This window comes from Haplochromis burtoni, unplaced genomic scaffold (assembly GCF_018398535.1).
Source record: "Haplochromis burtoni strain Fernald_Lab_line unplaced genomic scaffold, NCSU_Asbu1 Contig_198, whole genome shotgun sequence".
NCBI classification, from domain to species: domain Eukaryota; kingdom Metazoa; phylum Chordata; class Actinopteri; order Cichliformes; family Cichlidae; genus Haplochromis; species Haplochromis burtoni.
In genome coordinates, this window is record NW_024582559.1 from 434,031 (window position 1) to 439,646 (window position 5,616).

The window sequence follows — 5,616 nt, forward strand, 5'->3', positions numbered from 1 at the left end:
GTCATTTCCTGTGTGGGCTTCCTGCTCAAAGTCTTGCTGCGTTCCAACACACGGTCCCCGTGTTCAACCCTGTGAAACTGAACAGGTCACCCACACCGCGCTGAGTCACCCATTACTCCTTACTACTTCCAACAGAGGAAAAGGAAGAACAAAAGCACAGAGCCAGGATCCAAAGCTGAATAGAATCTGACTGAAATATAACATCCGCCTTTCTGCTCTCACAATTGCTTCCTTAATGGCCCCTCATTTGACAACAGCTAGCCAAGAAACATCAAGCATGATCATGACCCTGCCCCCAATTTATCTTTTTTTTTTCCTGCAACTTTTTTTTTTTAATGCATAAAGAAATAACTTTTAAAGCTAAACCTGAAGTGGCAGACCTCTGGGTTAGTAGCTTATCATCACACACTATCTTTCTAAAAAGCTGATGAAGACACAGCACATTAGTAAACAGTACTTCTCAAAAGCTCACGTTTTTCCAAGTACTCTTGCTCAATGTGCTTGCACACAAAGACGTGGCAGAAGGCCCAGCGTCAAGAACTGGTTCGTCGGCATGCCTTTATGTTTATTTCACCATCTTTGTCCTTAAGGAAATGTTCCACTTGCATCAATGTGAAGGCTGAGAGAGCAAGATGTCTAAAGGGTTGATGATCTCATCGCCTCATCATCACTGTGCTTAAGGGACTGGGCTCGTCGGGATGAGGGTCTTATCATGAGTTTAGAGGGGAAAAACCAGTCTACTGGTGCCACATAAGAGAAGTTCTGTTACAACAGATCTGACCCCCCCCCAAAAAAAAAAAACAACAACAACAACACAAAACCAGACTAGCAGCAATTTTTTCCTGTAGATATAAACAAAAGTGTACATGATTGCGCAACATGAAACCTTTCCACACGCAATAAAAAGTGATGAGACATCCTCTGATAGCACACTGTGTGACAGAAAGGCTGACATAACGCGCGTGTGTGTGTCACGAAATAAAGCATTCCAACACTAAAAACGTCACGCCAGCTTCCGTGACCTTATGCTACATTTTATAATATTTAATGACCGATTCATAGCCTCACTCCCAGCTCACGGTTCACAGTGAGCCTATTTCAAGGCCCATAAATAATAATAATAAACTGAATAAAATAAACAGTCAAAAAATAAAAACGACAAATAAACTCTACTAAACTTCTAAACAATTTCCACACCTATATTTTTATAGCAAGTTATGCTAACTAAAGCTAGCCTAACTAACGCTAGGCCTACCTGGTTTCCGACTTACCTGAGTTCCAGGTAGAGCTTCCGCCCCCACGTACTGCCACAAACATAAACAAGGAAAGACAAGTACATTTGTCAAACTTCAGCTGACGCTTACCTGTGGCTGAATAATGACAACAAAAAGTGCCGCAATATCCTTTTTAGAGTTCACTGAACAAGAGTTGGAAGTAATTTTTTTCTTTTGGTTGAGTTTCGCCGAAAAGCCGAATGAGTCTCTGCTTACTATGTTCTTCAAACGGGGAGACGCTGGGAACTAAAACACCGCCCAGACAAGTAAAGTGTTGCCTCGCGTCGCTTAAACTTCTCTCTCCCTCTCCGGCTTTTTCTCTGTTTTCTTCTCCTACGGCGAGTTTCCACTTCGGATACACACCAGCCCCGTCTGTCCACTCGCGGTACACTCCGGCTGGAGGAGGCGTGCGTTTGTGCTGCAGTTCTCTGAAGCGCGGCGGTAGTGAGCAATGGTTCGCTCGGTCGACTTGGCCACCTGAAATACTGGATTAGAGATGTTTTCAGAGCGGAGATGTCAAACCCCGCCTCTTCAACACTGTATTTACTGCAGTCTGCCATGCTACTGTACACCGCTGCCACTGCTAGGGCGCGCGCGCACGCACGCTCCAATATTTGCAGAGCGCCAACTCTGCTGGCAAGCTCGTTAATGTTGCTTTATGGTGCTGGTGAGGAGGGGGGGCAGCTTACTGCTACAATGCGGAGTGCGCTAGAAACAGCATCACATGCGCACTTGGACGATTCTTTATAATATTCCAAAAGTCAGTTAAAGTATATTTGAGTGCATAAAAATTTTTTCACAACGTGTGCTTTACAGATTCCCATAAATCTCACAGAATATCCGCGTTCTTGCTTTTTTTTTTTTTTTTTTGCTTTTTTCCCCCCGCAGATCAAGTGTTGCAGCGTTTAAGGTTTGTTTACACCTGCATGGTTACACTAATACTGTGGTGGCAATTCCTAACAGCGATGATTATGAACAACTGGGAGTGGAGGGAAGTCATGTAAGGCTGGTGTTACCCAAACACCATCTGCCTGATCCTGTTATATAAAGAAAGCAAATGAAAGGAGTGTACAATTAAGCCCCCCTCATCCCAACCTCTCTCTCTTTTTTTTTTAAGTTAGACACTAGTGTTTCATCCCTGACGTGTTTCATGGCTCAATTTTTTTTTATTTAGAATAATTACATTAATTTAAACAAGCAGCTTGGATTTCGTTGACATTTACTCAGTTAATACCCTCTAAACCAAGGCTAGGCATCTTGTTATCCTTTTTCTACATGACAACTACATCACACTGTATATGGTTGAGATAAATTTATCCAACCTGACTGATTATGCATGTGAGCATGCTGGTTTTTGGTAATGGATTTGTCTGATGCATCAATACAAATATCAATAGTGTCGATACCAGCGCTAGTATTGGTATTGGATCATGACGCACTGCTCTCCCATACATAAACTGCCTTTAAAGGTCACTGGTGGCAGTATTGGCCCTGTATTTACTCCGTATCCAATCGATACTAAAATTTGCAGTATAGCACAGCACTATTTCCAATGTCTCTCTAACACGGAAATGTGCCTGCACCGCACCACCTGCGTTTAAACTCATAAATCCTGTGTAAGTGATTAATTAGAAAGACTAATAATCAAACATAAGATAAGTCCATATATTTTTAGAGAGCTATAAAGACAGAAGAAAACTCTGCTTTTAAAAACACTCGTTAAGTCACTCGTTAAGGCTGAGGAAACTCTGCGCAATGATGGAGTGTGCGCTGAGGGGACACAATGTATCAGAGTGGTCCAGCCTTTCCCCAGGAAGTACTTGAAAAGGCCCATTGAGGAGACAGTGCTATTTCCCTGTGCACACATTTCCTAGAGGGACATATAATGCTTCCTCTTGAAATCTAAAAAAGCTCCGGAGTGCAGTAATAATATTCGTGAGTGATGTGAGCCTTTAAGATCTTGGTGTAAAAGTATTTAACTTACCTCTAGGCCTATACTTGCTTTATTTTATGGAAATACACATTTTAATAAAACATATTCTACTTCTATTGAATGGGATGCAGTTAAGCCATGCACACTGGGGTGATTTTATAGAAGTGATATTAAGATTTATTTTTTTTCACACAGGATTAACGATTACTTTGTTACCAGTGGTTCACGCTCACATTAGAAAAGATTCATATTATGGACACCTTCTTGGCTACCTTTGAAGTGCTGCCACTGAGTAATTTAAAGTCCCTATAAATTATGAATCAGACAGCTCGAAGAGATCAGGCCTTTAACAAGTTCCACAAATGCAAGCTTAATATTTTTTTTACTTTCCTGACCTTGGTGGACAGCTTGCAATCCAGCTGGTGCATTTGATAATTTGTGCGCCGTCAGCATTATTTCCAACTTTGCGCTGAAACTCTAAAAACAAAATGACTTTATCACTGCACTGACACATCATTGCCTGGATGTAATGCACTTTAAATGACTTTTGCAAAGTAGTGGCTCATTGATTTTAAGATTCATTTTTGCCTCTTTCTACTTTTCTACTATTTTTTGTCTGCGCTTCTCACTTTTTTGCAAATGGTCCAAATGTCTAGTAAATTCCCCAAAAGCCCAGCCAACCACCAATCTTTCCAGGTTTGATTCTGTTGTGAAGGGTGTTTTATTTTAAGAATAATTACCAACACTTTGCCAGCTCTGCAAGGAGACAGCGCACATGGTAAATGTCCCGTAGAGACCTGGTGCCATTGCCCGGACTTCTCACCTTCAGAAAGCTCCAGTGAGCAGCAAGAGATTTGCTGAACACAGTGAATAAACACAGCTCAAATGACAAAACTATACCATCTCTTTGCCAAGAAAGAAAACCACAACCAGTACACATCGGATTAGTAGAATCAGCTTTTATTGAAATAGATTCATTGATTATCTCAAATGGGTTACTGGGCAACTAAATCCCATTTCACCTCAGCTGTGTGGTGCCATTTTTTAATGGTATATTTTTAGCACTGCTGTCTGATTTTTCGATCCATATTTACTGTACACCATAAACACAACGGGAGACTTGTGTGTTTAAAAGGTCTCTGCTTTCATCTTGCTCCTTTTTACTGTGAGACAGATTGAATCTAAATAGCAAAATCTTCTATTTAAATGTTGAAAAAGTTAGAATTGGTTTCCCTAGAGGACAGTGGGAATACAGTGTAAGGAAATATGAATGAATAAAGCTTCAGTTTCTGTGTCTCTCATTGCTTTTATCTGCTGTAGCAAAAGCATCTGCAAATTTTAAAGCGCCTAACTGAAATCTGAACTTAATCTGCTCCTGTCTACTAACAATCAAAGCCCCAGTGTGTGCACATACAAGTTTGAATGTGTCATCGTGGGAAACGCAAATAAGTTCAAAAAAAGCAAGGAAAAAAAAAAAAAAGGAATTTTTAAGGACACAATGCAACATGTGAGATCGAGTTGTGAAATTGACAATCAAGGTTATTTTCCCTTCCTTAAAAACAACTTCCCACAGAAGAACGACTGAACAAAGAAAAGCTTGTTGTCTGCGAACACCGTTTGCTGTGATCCTATTGAGTTACTACTAATGAAGCAGTGAATGTCCTGTTGTTACGTAAGAGATTAGACATGCTCCAACGCCGCAATGGAGGCCATGGGAGGGCGACGCCTCCAAAGCGACTTGTACTATATTTAACCGGGGTTTAAAATCCTTTTTGAATGAAGAAGCCTTTTCAGGATTCACAAGAATGTTTCAACAAGTAGTTTCTGAAGAGGACTTCTGTTGGTCAACCACTTTTTCATCCACTTCATGGTTGAAACATCTAGAAATGCATTTTTGGGGTACAGTTCAAAATAAAAGCCTGTAGAAAAAGACATAGAACAGGCTAAGATACAAATATTATCTTTGGTATCTTGTCTACGTTGTATAACATTCACCAAAATGGCATTTGTGTAAGTCATGATGACTTGGCATCACCTCAGACTTGTCCCGTGGGGCAGGAGCAGGGGCAATTTGTATTAATTTACATTTTCTATCTGACCCCGAGTGAAACACTGCTCATTGTTTTACTGCAGAAAAGGGGATGACATGAGCATTGTTTTTTGCCAATTCCCCATGTTACATTAACTCTGGAGTGCAGCCAAGGTGGTGACGGTGATATATCTCTCTGCTGTGTTTGCTGTATCCACGGTAGCTGCAGCACACAGAGCAAGCATGCTATTGCCCCAGTGCATGTTCAGAAAGTGAGATAGCTTCACTGACTAAGATTAGGTACATAAATTAGTCTTTCCCCAAAAAAGACATCAGCAAAATGGGCTACTTCCTGTATCAACATCGAGGGCAATTACTTT

At 40.9% G+C, this 5,616-nt stretch overlaps 1 protein-coding gene across 2 annotated transcripts in view; it reads right to left on the reverse strand.

Annotated features, from left to right (window-relative positions):
- Positions 1-1,897, reverse strand: part of LOC102309550 (inactive ubiquitin carboxyl-terminal hydrolase 53) — a 31,024-nt gene extending 29,127 nt beyond the window's left edge. The window contains exon 1 of one of the 2 annotated variants that reach the window (XM_042226155.1): positions 1,365-1,897. The gene's annotated coding sequence lies outside the window, so the exon portion shown is untranslated. The remainder of the gene's footprint in view (positions 1-1,364) is intronic. The other variant, XM_042226157.1, reaches the window with a different exon arrangement.
- Positions 1,898-5,616: the final 3,719 nt, after the last annotated feature.